Source organism: Lycium ferocissimum, chromosome 1 (genome assembly GCF_029784015.1).
Source record: "Lycium ferocissimum isolate CSIRO_LF1 chromosome 1, AGI_CSIRO_Lferr_CH_V1, whole genome shotgun sequence".
NCBI lineage: Eukaryota > Viridiplantae > Streptophyta > Magnoliopsida > Solanales > Solanaceae > Lycium > Lycium ferocissimum.
This window is the reverse complement of record NC_081342.1, coordinates 37,845,582-37,861,188: the sequence shown is the minus strand read 5'-3', so window position 1 is coordinate 37,861,188 and position 15,607 is coordinate 37,845,582.

Genomic DNA, 15,607 nt, shown 5'->3' with positions numbered 1-15,607 from the left:
TATAATAAAATATCCTTTGAATCTTGTGATTATAAATTTGACATGTAGAATATTTGAATTGTCAACTTATTAAATATAAAAAGAAGCGAACATAATCAAAATAAGATAAATTTTGATAGCAATTGAAAAATTAAGGGGAAAAATAAGAGGAAAAGAAAAATAATATGAAGACTCACTAAGGAGAATCGCGGTATCTTTTGTAAAATATACAAAGCATAAAGATTAATTAAAGTGAGTAATTAAATTAATCATGTTGGGCCCTGTGCATCGCACCGGCATAGTTTGCTAGTATACATTAGAAGTGGGAGTTGAGGGTACGGACATTGCATAAATAATTGTACAAGAAGCACTGAAAATTGTACAGTAGAATTAGGACGAACAGGGGTAAATAAATCAATTTTGTAATATTTTGTTTATGTCCCAGCTCACTCTACAATGAGCACGTGTTTGTCAGATGATTACTTTGCCCTTAATGCTACACGTGTTTAGTGGTTCGAAAGCTGGCATCCTCTCTTTTGAGGCTTTCAGTTAGATTTTCTTTCTAATTCTTCCATTTGATTTCCAAGTTGTTTCTACATGCATTCCTCTGATTTGTTCATCCATACCTGTAATTTTAAGAGTCCGGAACCAAAATGACTCCAAAAAAATATTTTGAACCAAAATACCCAACGAAAAAAAAAGGTGACATAAGTACCTTTAAAGACAGTATTTTACTTTGGCTAAATCAGTTAATGTGACGGAAAATACTGCGCTATAGGAGTCCATCATTTTCCCAAAACAGCCACTTATTACATTTTCACACTTTTTTACGTAGTTTAGCCGTATATTAATCGTGCTTTGAGACTCCGGAACTTCAATATTTTATATAGAACTCTACTTATATTTGTACGATTAATAAGGTAGGCTCAATACTTCAAGGATACGCTAAAGTTTGGATTGTCGTTTTAGTGGTTGAAAAGTCTTTTCTGTCCTTTTTTGTTTGAAGACTTGTAGTCATTAGCTTTACGTTATTTATCTTTTTAGGGTTTCGTGTTATTTTTAAATTAATGCTTAACTTTATTTCGAACGTGTCACGTTTTTTTTTATTATCAATTTTGGATGTGAAACTATAAACAATAATAAAGACTAAGATAATATTTATAAATATAAATAGATATGCAAAAAATATATAATATTTACGATAAACTGTACAACACTAATGTATATACACATCGTGGATGAGTCCCACATGTGGTATGCCTGAGACTATCCTTAGGCCTAAGGCTCATACTATCCCCACCGCCCTAGCCATCGTATCCATCGCCCTTTTTTCTTTTAATAACCGGGCGCTTCAAGTCATGATCATCTCCTCTTCTCCTGGTCCGTGCGTCTTTTGCTAGAATGTGCTTCTTTTTTGGGATCTGGCCTCGCTAGCACGGGCAGAACCTCATGGTGACCTGGGTCTGGAAACTCGACCTCTTCCTCATCGGGAGTCGCCACCGCAAGCGCCGAAGGATGAACCTAAAAAGTATATAATAATTAGTATCATTTCTTATTTATATTGAATACATTAACGTTTGTTGAATAATCAAACCTGTGTATCAACGGGCGCCTCAATAGGCTCCTGAGATGGGTCTGGTGCAGAATATGATGTAGTCTCCTGGATGAGATGCTGTTCGAAGTCCAAATAAAGGTTATAAAAATTAAATAAATATTTACCTTATATTGAATAAAATTGATTTTAAGTAAAAATCTTACTTGCGCTTCGGTAGTCTCACGAGAAGACACCTGCCTCGAATAGGTGATGAGAAGGCTTCGAATGTGTCGCTCTGTGACCACCGGCGTCGAATCCTAAAATATGAAAAAAATGAAATAATAAGTAACAAACATATTTAAAATAAGTACTTTAAATAATCAAATATGTATTTTAAATATTGACGTTTGAATAAACTAATTTTAATAAAAAGTTTATCTGTGGCTCGATAGTCACATGGAAAGACACCGTTGGCTCGACAGGCCCATGAGAAAACGCCTGAGTGCGTGGCTCTGTACCTGGCCGGGCGCCCGAATCCTAAAATATAAAATATTACTAAATAATGAGTAACATATATATTTAAAATAAGTAATTTAAATGAAAAATAAATATTTTAAATACTAACCGGGATAAAAAAAACTCATCGAAGTCAAGAATCCTGGCTCCCTCTAAATTCCTCACGGTCGCCATCACCGACGTGATGACGCCGCCCACCGACGTTATCACGCTCTTTCCATGTACGCATTCGGCTCGCCGTGATGAAGACCCAGTGTATCTCGACGTAGGAGCGCCAACAGCGTACGCAGCGGAGTGGTCCCCCCAGCTGAAGCCGCCACCGCCTGGAACGGCTGCGGATGGACTAGAACGGGAACGTCCTCTAGAATGGGATCTCATCTACCAGATGGTGTCCTCCGCCACCAGGTCCTTTAGCAGCAGTACCGCGTCCTCTACGCGTATCGCGTCCTCTGGCAGCACGACCTTCTCCTCTGGGAGCACCCGGCCCTCCTCCCAGCGGCGGGCGATACTCGGCCTTCTCGACCAGCTCCTCCATGCGCCTAATCTCTCCACCTTCTGCCGGATACCATCCGGATATTCGTGCCATCTCCGAACACGCAAGCCCCGCAAGCCCTTGGTAAGGCATATGCTCTAACCACAACATGCGTAATCGCCGTACGACCACCGACGTATTTGTGTTCAACAGTAAAAAAAAGTTATTTTTTAAAACGTAACAATTAGTGCAATTAAATAAATCTAAATATGATAAACTTACTAATGCGATGTGAGTATCCTCATTCTACAGCGGGACGCAAAGTTAAGCGGTTGTGCGATCAATCGGCGTGTGATCCGATGATACCGATGTAATCCTCGGTAGGGAGTCAAATGGCCGACCACCGCTAAAGTGCCCAACCTGTTCTCCCAACGGTGGAGCTGGACAGCCATGAATGCCAGAAAATCATCATCAACGGCAGCCCGATCGTTCTGCTGGTAGTGTCGGAGCTCATGACGGATGTCAGGGGGTATACCGAGTGTATAGTGGCTCTCCATCTACCCGTAATCCAAAGAGGACCTTTACATCCTGAAGTGTAATCGTGGCATCACCAGTGCGAAGATGAAAGGTATGTGTCTCCAGCCTCTACCGCTCAACCATGGCCGTAATGAGCGCCCAATCATGTTGTACCCGACCAACGGACACGCAACGATAGATGTCGCCCCGAAACAATATCTCTAAGACGCGAGGGTGTGGGGGGCGCTCGCGTAAAAGAGTCCACGCTCTCTGCAGCCTTTCTGTGACGGAGCTCATCGATATCCCTATAGTAAATAGCCCATAATAACTCGTCCCATGATTGCCTTGCAAAGACAATATTGATCTATCAGCGGCCCCCGGGTGAACAGTGGGCCCCGGGTGATCATCGGGCCCCGAGTGATCATCGGGCCCCGAGTGATCATCGGGCCCAGGGAGAACATTCGGATCCATGAAAGAGTCCAGTCTGTACAAACTAAATTAGTCATTATTCTTGAAATGAAAGATAAATTATATTAACTAATTAATAATTTGTAGGGAATATGCGAATTATGTTGTATTATATCTTGTGAATAATTAACATGGGATAAATAATTTCACAAATAAATAAAATAACAATGGTATAATTAACATAATAGGAGATTACTATATTTTGGGGGTATGTAGTCTCCATGTACGTGCGTTGCATGAATATTTCTTATCGATTTTTATAATATTATTTATATTCTATTGATAAGCAACTTGGAAAAAAAAATATCTACTTATTATCTTGAATACAATATTTATTTTGAATGTATAAATCTTTATTAGATAGTCTTTTTCAAAAATTATTTTCACTCTTTATTTTCACTCTCTAACCAAATATTGGAATAAAAATAATTATTTTCAACATGATTTTCGTCATATTAAATGTGCAAGAAATTTAATATGTAGATAGGACACATATGTGATGGCAAAGACTTTTAAGTTAATTAGTTTTGAATTATGTGATGGCAAAAACTTTTAAGTTAATTAGTTTGGGAATCGAAATTGAAAGAAAGCATATTTGTTTAGAACTCTATTTTGAATATGTGATATATTTTTGGTTGACCAAATAGCCAACACAATTATGATAAAATTAGACTAAAAGAGTATATTCGTTGACCACGTATTTTTCTACAAACTTTACATTTTTATCGTTAACTTATGTATTTATGAAAAGAAGAACTTTAACTATTCTTTTTTAGATAATCTTTTTTTATTTAACATATATATTCATGCTTTTAAAATAATATAGATTAACAATTCATAATCATTTACAACTTGTTTGGATGGTTGTTACCTATTGTATTACATTGTGTTGTTCGTTTAAATACAATGTTTGTTTTGATTGTTACTTTAATTTTATTGTATCGTATCGTTAAATCCATCGTTATATAACGACAAAAGGTCCTATTTTATGTAACGACTGATTTGGTCCTATACAGTACAATATAATACGATACATTATGAAACAATACATAATAATCATCCAAACAAAGTGTTAACAAAATAATAATTCAGCAATCAACTTCTTTTAATTCATAACCAATATTTAACAACTAATTAATTCATAATCAATATTTAAAAAATAATTAATTAGCAAAATAATAATTCATTAACAATTAACAATTCATCAACAATTAATAATTCATAAATAATTAACAATTTATAAATAATTAAAAATTCATAAACAATTAACAAAATTAACAACTCATAAACATATAATAACTTAACAATTCATAAACATTTAACAAATTAACAATTCGTACACATTTAACAATTAATGAATTTGCCAAAAAAAAAAAAAAAACAAAGTGGCAAAAGCAAGCGCCTAATGATCAAACCACAAAAAAAAAAATGAAATTTGACTTTTTTTTTTTGAAAATTAACGACGATTAAATGTTAAACATGCGTACAATATAATGTATATAACAAATTAATAATAAAAGTTCATAGTAGAAAACTTTAATCGAAGATGTTTTGTAGAGTTGTGTTAATCGAGTTGTACGCCGCTTTTTTCGCACAATTCGAGCTTAGAATCTTGCTCCTTGACTTGGGTATACTAAGAATCGAAACTTTCCCGAAGAAAATTAATAGAAAATGACGTTTTTTTTAAGTGGGGACCACCTTAAATCGCCTCCAATGGCGTTTTTTAAATTTTTTAACACCACTGGAGGGACCAGTGGTAGAGCTGATCAGGTTTTTATGGTGGATTTCTATAACGCAAGAAATAGTGCGTTATAGGAGAGAGACAATTTGGTTTAGCGCAGTATTTTACTGCGCTAAAGGTATTTATGTCACCTTTTTTTGTTGGAGTATTTTGGTTCAAAAGATTTTTTTTTTGGGTCATTTTGGTTCCGAACTCTAATTTTAACATGTATATATTTCAGAAGTTTAACATTAATTTTACCTCTTGTGTGTTATTTTTTTAAGTCTTCACGTGTTTGCAGTGTCTCAATTGTCCTTTCATTTCCTTCATTTGGCATATACTCATTCTGTCTCAACTTAAGTGTCTAAGTTTGACTAGACACATAGTTTAAGAAATAAAGATATTAGAAATAAAGACATGCTTTTGAATCTTGTGGTTCCAAATTAAAAATGTGTACCATATAATAAAATATCCTTTGAATCTTGTGATTATGAACTTGACATGTAGGATATTTGAATTGTCAGCGTGAAAATGGGACGAACACAGCTACACATATTGTATCAAAAGTTGTCTGAGTTGTACATTAAATTTGGATTTATTTCAATTGTACTTGGTTTCTTTTCTTCTTTTTTTTTTTTTTTTTTTTTTCAGTTGTGGGTCTACTTCATTTAACAAGTACTATTGCTTGGTTTGCCACCTGTACACGTGTATTTCACTTTTACGTTATCATATGTCTTTACTTCTACACTTCATTTTATTACTCTATCTATTATAGAAAACACATGAAATTGTACTTTAAGCAGGGACTAACATGTGTACATTTCAGAAATTTAATATTAATTCTACCTCTTGTGTGTTTACTTTTTAGGTATCCACGTGTCCCCAGTATCTCAATTATCTTTTTATTTCTTTCATTTGGCATATACTCCCTTTGTCTCAATTTAAGTGTCTAAGTTTGATTAGATAATAAAAATAGTCTTTTGAATCTTGTGATTTTAAATTAAAAATGTGTGCAATATAATAAAATATCCTTTGGATCTTGTGATTATAAACTTGACATGTAGGACATTTGAATTGTCACCTTACTAAATATAAAAAGAGGTGACATAGCCAAAATAAGTCAAATTTTGACAATAATTGAGAAATTTAAATAAGAGGAAAAGAAATAAAATATGGAGACTCACTAAGGAGTTTCATTTGTGGATTGCTTTTTCGCTTAATCGCTTCTCCTCTTAATTTTTTTCATTGCTCCTCTTTTCTTTGATATTTAGTTTGCCATTTTGTTGCTTTTTTTTTTTATTCTTCTTTGCAATTTTCTGGTAATTGTTTCTTCATCTTTTCAAAATTTATTATTCAATATTTTCATTTAGCAATTTGAGAATTTTACTTAGGGATTAAAATTATGTGATTTACCATATTACATCCATTTTTTTTTTTAATTTAAACTTTTACCATTAAGAAGTTTAACATTAATTCTACCTCTTATGTGTTTACTTTTTAGGTCCCCACGTGTCCGCAGTGTCTCAATTGTCATTTCATTTCCTTCATTTGACATATACTCTCAATTTAAGTGTCTAAGTTTGACTAGACAATAAAAATAGACTTTTGAATTTTGTGGTTCTAAATTAAAAATGTTTATAATATAATAAAATATTTTTTGAATCTTCTGGTTATAAACTTGACATATAGGATATTTGAATTGTCAACTTACTCAATATAAAAAAAGGTGGACATAAACAAAATAAGGCAAAATTTAACAACAATTGAGAAATTAAGAAAAAAAAAATTAGAGGAAAAAAAATAAAATATGGAGACTCGCTGAGGAGTTTCATTGTGGATTGCTTCTTCGCTTAATCATTTCTCCTCTTAATTTTTTCATTGCTCCTCTTTTCTTTGATATTTAGTTTTCCATTTTGTTGCTTATTTTATTCTTCTTTGCAATTGTCTGGTGTTTCTTCACCTTTTTAATGAGGATTGACAGGATTAAGAATGAGGATATTCGGGACAAGGTGGGAGTCGCTCGGTGGAAGACAAGATGCGAGAAGTGAGATTGAGATGGTTTGGGCATGTGAAGAGGAGAGACACAGATGCCCCAGTGCGGAGGTGTGAGAGGTTGGCCATGGATGGTTTAAGACGAGGAAGGGGTAGGCTGAAGAAGTATTGGGGAGAGGTAATTAGACACGACATGACGCAGTTACAGTTTACCGAGGACATGACCTTAGATAGGAGGGTATAGAGGACCCAGATTAGGGTAGAAGGCTAATAGATAGTCTCGTTATCCTTCCTTATTAGTAGTTGCATTATCGCAAAGATAATTTCTTGTGCTCGATTTCGCTATTATCCGTTATTTCCGTGCTTTGATTATCCTATGTTATCTGTGTCGCTTGCGTTATTTCATTTCCATATCGCGTTGAATCTCTTAGCCTTATCTGACCTCTTTTTATGCTTTTATTGAGCCAAGATTTTTTTAAATGTCTCTACCTCTTTTATGTAGTGAGTAAGGTCCGCGACACCTACCCTCCCCAGACCCCACGTTGTGGGATTTCACCAGGTGGTTGTTGTTGTTGTTATTTAGCACTTTGAGAATTTTACTTAGGGATTAAAATTATGCGATTTACCATATTACGTCCATTTTTTTTTTTTAAATTTCTGACTAAGTCTCTTCAAATAATTAAATTGACTAAATATGGTGATTAATTATGTTGGGCCCCGTCCATCACACGAGCACAGTTTGCTAGTATCATTAAATACACCAAAGTACACACCCATGCATTTGCATTATTATACAAAGGTGTATATCATGTATGTCCATGGTATATAAAAGTATATTGGGTTGTGTTATTATTGTCTTTGGGCTCATTGGTCCCTCCTTCTAACGCCTCTTTTACTTAAATGGTATATGGGCTTGTAACAATTTAAGTTTGGTTATTCATACCATCCTCTGTGTACATAGAGTGAATATATGTGTATACAAATCTTCAATTTGCTTACATAGACTTGTGTTGAAATAAAAAGTTTTGTTTAAAGTGGTTTCTAAGTATAGATACCCTCTAATCTTCATCTTATTCTTTCCCTCTTTCTTTGCATTTTTTTGCGCGGAGTGCCCTTCTTTTGGGGTGGTCTTTAAATTATGCCCCTTATATTGCTGGTCTTTAATTTTTGCCCTTCGCATTGCAACTTTGAACTTTCGCGCCGAAATAATGAGGTTCTGAGTTCGAACCTCCGCTCAAGCATAAATTAAAAAAAAAATCGCAAGACAAGGTTTGGGTCGCGTGTATGCCGGACTCGGCATACTTTTGTTAAGGAATTACACATTTTATGCCGGACCCGGCATACTCATGCCTTATGGGCGTATTGGCATAAGTATGCGGGTTCGGATAACTTTGATAATTCCTTCACAAAGTTATGCGGTGGGGGCATACTTTTAATGGGCAAACTTTTATGCGGACCGGCATAACTTTGTGAAGGAGTTATCAAAGTTATGCGGACCCCGATATCACTTATGCCAAGTCCGTCGCAAGGCATAAGTATGCGCGGTCCCAGATAACTTTGGTAATTCCTTCACAAAGTTATGCGAGGAGGCATACTTTTAATGGGCAAACTTTTATGCCGGATCGGCGTAAACTTTTGAATGAATTATCAAAGTTATGCGGACCCGACATACTTATGCCAAGTCGCCCATAAGGCATAAGTATGCGGTCCCAGATAACTTGGTAATTCCTTCACAAGTGTATGCCGTTGGGGGCATAGCGAAATTTAAACTTGCCTTGCGAATTTTTTTTAAAATTTTAACTGCACGTGGGTTCGAACCTGGAACCTATGGGTTTTAGCCGAAGGGCAAAATTTAAAGATTTCAAATATGAGGGGAAAAATTTAAAGACCACCCCAAACGAAGGGCAATTCTGCGAATTGCCCCTTTCTTTGCATGAACGTCTCTAGGTGGGCCCAATTAGGCCCAATTCGTGTGTCAGCCATTTTCGTTGGGCTAGGGGCCCAACCCTCCGCTTCATTGAGTCCAAAGTGTAGCTTTAAAGGTCCAACCATGGGTGGAAATGACAAAAATATACTTCTACTGGTGGGCCTAGTAAACCCACCAACCCATTTTCTTTTCATTTATTGCATGTTTATGTGTGCGTACGAATTCTTGTATATTGTTGAAACCTGGTGGAACCTAACTGAAATAGGACTAGACAAAGACCAACATTTCTAAACTTTGACCCAACTCGAAAGATAATTGGACTTTATTTTCACAAATGAAATGGAAAAAATATATCTTCTTCAAAACTGCCTTCTCCAATCAACAAAAAATGCAAGATTTTGAACTTCTAAATTTGGATAGGAACAAACATATTTCTAAAGGATTCTAAGGGGTTTATAAGAAAAAAGGTGGAAAAAATGATTTGATGTAATACTTTTCTTCACCTAAGATCTTTTTGGGTTCTGGACAACAAATAAGAAAAACTTTTTTTGACTAGTTTTAGGAAAAAGCAATTGGACCAAAATAAGGTTGGCCTACACTTTCAAAGGGAGAATTTATGTGACTTTACTTTTAAAAGATTTTTTTCCAGCAAAAAAAAAATGTATAATTTTTGTCTCAATTTTGTGAAATGCTCTGGCTAATCAGACAAACGAAATGCACTTAAAGAATATTCTCGAAATTAATACGGATGAATAATGTTGCATCACATTGGACCAAAAAATTGAAGCTCTACATAAAGGAAACTTTTGAGTGTATTTTGGTCTAGAAAAGTGAGAATGAGATTATTCAAACCCTTTTTGTAACCTAAACTTAATTTTGACGGAATAAAAAGACTTTACTTACATAAACTCAATTCTTTGATATGCCATGAACAAAATAAAAGCAAGACTTTATACATACATTTTAAGCAAATATATGCTTAAACCGAATTCTTAAAACTCGTAGGTCAACGACATTTTGCCAATTCTTAAAACCGAGGTGCCTAACACCTTTCTCGGGGAATCACCTAAACTGTAGTACTAAAAGGTTTTCTTTAATAACCTTAAAATCGGCTTCCTAATTCATGTAAATTAAATAGGTGGGAACTCTAAATAAAATCCTACATAGAGGCCAAATTATTAAGTAGCTATTATGCTCCGCGTAAAAGTGAACTATGACAGGAACCAACAACTCAACTAAGTCATAAATCACATTCCGGATCTAATAGAATTTATGAAAATTTGGTACGGACTCATTTACCCCCGATGTTGACTTTGATCAACCATACTCATTTCTTAACTTAAGAATTTTCAAAATATCCTTTTACTATCCGAGACTCACCCAAATGCCTCGAGAATCGCGCCACTCATCCCTACTAGTCAAATACATCATAAAGCTAGAGAAAAGGTCACTTAGAGAAAAGGGATAAATATCTCAAAACGACCTAACGGGTTATTACATTCCCCCGAAATCTTTCCCCATAATTTCAATGGTTAATGTCATGTTTAAGACAACCATTTTGTAATCCTCTATGTATTAATATAAGCAGAGGCATGAAATATGATATGAGACACACTTACAAAACACTTGGAAAGAAATACTAAGAAAATTTCCTCTCTACATATTCTTATCAATGCTCTTGGTATTGTTGCTTTTTATCTTCTTGTTTGCAACAGATTTTCTCAAGATACAAATAAACTACAATCACAAAATAAATAAATAAAATGATTTCATTTATCAAGATTGGGAGTACATATCTGTATATTCCCTTGATTCTTCTCTCCTAATATTTCTCCGTAATTCGAGGGCCATTAGTAGTGTATTTGTCGAACATAGGATGACCTCTTTGTGATGATGTAATGACCTGTTAGGTCATTTTAAATTTTTTACCTCTTTTCCCTAAATGACACTTCTCGTAGCCCTATTATGGTGTATTTGACTAGCAGGGATGCATAGCGCGATTTCCAATACTATTCGAGAAGAAAATCCTAATTTTGAGTTACTGAAATTTTTGGATTTTTAAGCTTTGAACAATAGTTTACTTTCAGATAACCGTTTCTGAAGTCAAATTTTGATAGTTATGTTAGGTCCGCAACACGATTTATGACTTAGTTGGATAGTTGGTTCAGGTCCCGAGGGGTTCAGAGATAATTTGTGTAACGACCTGCTACTTGCTAGGTCGTTATGTGTGTTTTGACTATTTTTCCCCTGCCAGTTCAATTCCGAGACAAGGAGCGAGTCTAGTGGAAAGTTAAAGATTTAGAATTCTAACATGAAGGCATTTGATTGTATTATGTGCACTTGTTTAATAACTTGTTTTATTCCGTTTGGGGGTTGACTTAGTCAATTAGACCTCCGTTTGGAAATTCTGAGGCCACGGGTGAGTTCATAGCGTATTTTTACATATGTGTGCATATTTGTTTTGTGTATGTGAGGCCTCGAATTGATGTAGGGATTTTAGGAAAACACGGTGAAAAACCAGAGGATTCTGGTTCTGGTGGGTCCGCCACAGCAGGCATGGGGTTCCTGCAGTGGATCGCTGTGGTGCGGTCTTGACCGCTATGGCTAGTGGGAGCGTTTAATTAACTCCACCGTAGCGGAGGGTCTTGCTGCTACAACGGGACCGCTGCAGTGCACCTAGTGACCGTTGCAGCTATCGATGCGAAGCAAAAACCCACTTTTATATTGCTAAGTACGAGTCATTACTCACATAACACCAAAAATAGTTTTCAAGAGAGAAAAGGGAGTTTATTCTAAAGCTTTGGTGGATTCTTCCTTAACTGTAAGTTCTAAACTACCATTTCATTCCTTTACCTTTATTTCTTAAGTTTCCATGGTTAGTCTTAAGGTCCATTAATGGTGGATGGATGTTATAGAACCCTAAATTCATGAAAGCCTTGTTGAAAACTATGGAATATATTTTATAACACTGTTTATAGCATCTAGAAGTGTAGGTTATCACTTTCTAGGATATGAATTGCTTAATTATTGTGAGAATTATATATTGAGACTTAGGGTTCCACCCAAAATGGAGATTTTGCCGAAAATTTGCTTTTAATTGGTTAAATTGATTAGAAATCTATAAATTGGAGGATTATGATTGTTGGGACTGACGGTAGGATAAATTCAACCTTAATGTCACGACCCAACCAGAGGGCCATGACGGGCACCCAGAGCTAGCCTACCGAGCGCCTCATAACATGCAGCTTATACTCATATCTAGGTGGACCACGAGGCTAACTCATCAATATCATAATTTGTAAGGGGCATAAATTCAAAGGATATATGCATCTGTATTCTCACCATCAAACTATATATATATATATATATATATATATATATATATACACACACATTTATAAGCCAACAAGGTCGCTAAAATGATATAACAAAATATGAACCGATGAGGTTGTAAAACATCTAACAATACACATCTGTCTACGAGCCTCTACATGGAGTGCATAGCATCATAAGAACATCAGGAGCTATAAACTTCTAGCATTTCTAATCCATATTTGAGCTAATATTCTACTTTCTTCTCTAATCCAAGTCTTTTAACCACTCAACACTTTTAACAACATGGAATAGATGTAAAACTCACCTTGGATTATATAGGAATGATCTTTGGATGAAGATACTTCATTTGAGAAAACCCCAACTTCAATACAAAAGGAATTCTTGACTCCCACAAGCCCTAGCGAGCCTCCTTGCGCTTGATTCACTTGATTCTTGGTGTTTGATCTTTGATTTGCCCTTGGATTTGTGTTGATATGGTATGGAGAAGGTTCTAGAGCTCTCTTGAGGTGTGGAGAATGAGGGAAATGAAAAATATGAACTTGGGTCCTCTTTTTATAAAAATTTAAAAGCTGCCCGACCTGGTTATACAGACATTTATACGGTCCGTATAGCTTATACGGTCCGTATAAGTGACCGTATAATACTACCAGGGAGTGACCCTTCTCTAGATAGGTTATACGGACCGTATAAGTGGTCGTATAACTCACATTTTTTGAAATTGGTTTCGTCAATTCGTTTGATCTCAAATCCTTATGGAATCTTCTTGGACTTGTTTAACACTTCATTAACCATCTAAGGAGCCTTATAACTCCTTCCTAAGACATTTCTAAATAATCGTTAACTCGATAATTGCTAAACCTTCCTGAATACAACTTATACTTCACTTCCTTCGACGAACTTGGTTTCACTGATTCATATAACTTTAAAATCTTGTCGTACACACTCTAAGGTTGCTAAGTTCTCTTCTTATAGTCTTAATAGTCATAAGGACCTCATGTTCACCTTGAGCTTGCGTTAGTCTATTTACAGCTCAACGTATGAAATATCCGAGGTGTAACACCTTACATACCTTATCCGTCAAGCCACCACTTAAAGAATCCCTTAATTCGATGCCTGCCCTTCACCCAAACCTATATAATGAGAAACACTTCTTTAATCATACTTTCCCATCAACTTATTTGTACTAGTTATCGAAGACTAATTTGCGTTACAAAAATTTGGGTAGTATTTCCCCTATATTCTTTACCTCCTCCAAATACCCAAAACAACTTCCAAACAATACCAACAACATCAACAACAATATCATCAAGATTCTACAAGATAAATATGTATAATTTCATCCAAAACTTTCTTCAACTTCAATTCGCAAGCCAACAATACCAACACCACAATCCATAGCTCTTATTTTCGTAAATATCCTTAAATCAATATTAATAAAGAGAGGTTCATACCTTACCTTTACTCGGATAGGAAAATATTCAAATTCACTTTGACACCAAGCCAACTCCAACGCAAGACGAAACTATAATCGCGATTACACACTGTCCGGATCTCGATTAATACTCCGTCACTCAAAATTACTCAAAATCCTCACTTTATGTTGAATATAGGCTCTCCTATGCTTGCTGATCTTCTTGGAATATTTGGGAAATTTTTGGTGAAGAAAAATGGGGGTTTTACCCCTTATATAGTGAATTAGAAAATCCTTCTGCGCGTTTGCGCTGCCTTGGGGCGCGTTCGCGCAGAGTTTGCCATCCTTTTGCGCGTCCGCACAAGGTTAAGCCCTGCACTGGCAGTCCGCCTTAAAATGCTCATAATTCTCTATTCCGATGTCGGATCGACATGCAGTTTGTTGCGTTGAAAACTAGACTTCCCAAACTTCAATTTAGGCTTTTATTTCACTCCAAAAATCTTCATTTACTAAAAGATATCCTTTCCTCTAGTAGGGACAAAATTTTCCCTCATACTTTCTCTAAAATCCTACAAACTTAATTTTCTTGATTTACTTACCCTCCAATCCTTCCGTAATTTATTATGTAGACTTAAACCCTCATAAACATAATATAAGTGCATCTAATCTCATGTATCCTTGGAGGTAACTCTAATATCCATACCTACAACAGCCAACACCTACGAATTTCCACGTACAAAACTACGGGGTGTAACATTCTCCCCCCTTTTAGAAACATTCTTCCTCGAATGTTGAAATACTAAAGGTATAATCATACATTTCAAATTCTACAAAACTTTAGTAAAAAATCTTTTGCAATTAGAGCATTGCTAATTTCCCGCCTACCACAACTTCCAATTTATATGTCTACCGTACTCAACGACACATAAACATGCAGTAATTAGAATGATATTTCCCATCACATTGATTCTCAAGGGATTAAATATGACTTTTACCTTGTAAGTGATTTGCGGATAAAGAAGAACCTTGCAAAGGTTTTTTCCGGAATAGTATCATCTGTGACAGGGAATAAATGGGAATACTTAGACTTCATTTATGCTTCAGCTTCCCACGTCATTTCTTATCTATCTTTACTCCTCCATAGAACCTTCACTGAAGCCACATCTTTGTTTCTGAGTCTGCGAACTTGTCTGTCGAGAATAGCAATTGGTTCCTTCTCGTATGTCAGATTTTCTGTAACTTGTATATCATCAATAGGTACGATTCTGGAGGGATCACTAATACATTTCCTCAGCATGGATACATGAAAAACAGGATGAACTGGTTGTAGTTCTGATGGCAGCTCCAATTCATAAGCCACCTGGCCTACCTGCCGAAAAGACTATAACGACCAAACGGGTCGTTACATCAGATACTAATTGAACTGTCGCTCTTCCTCGAGCGAATAAGAGAAAAGAAGCAGGAAATACCTGAATCAGTAAACAACTGGGGATATCGGCTACGCATGTCCGACTCGGTCTCCCAAGTATCCTCCTCAATAGGACAGTGCTTCCACTGCACCTTCACAGAAGCAAATATCTTTTGACCTCAACTTTTAAACCTGCCTATCCAAGATCGCGATAGGCTCCTCTTCATAAGTCAAATTCTCATCAAGAAATATAGAATCCCAACGAACAATGTAGGTACCGTCAGCATGGTACTTCTTTAGCATCAAAACATGGAACACCTGATGAACT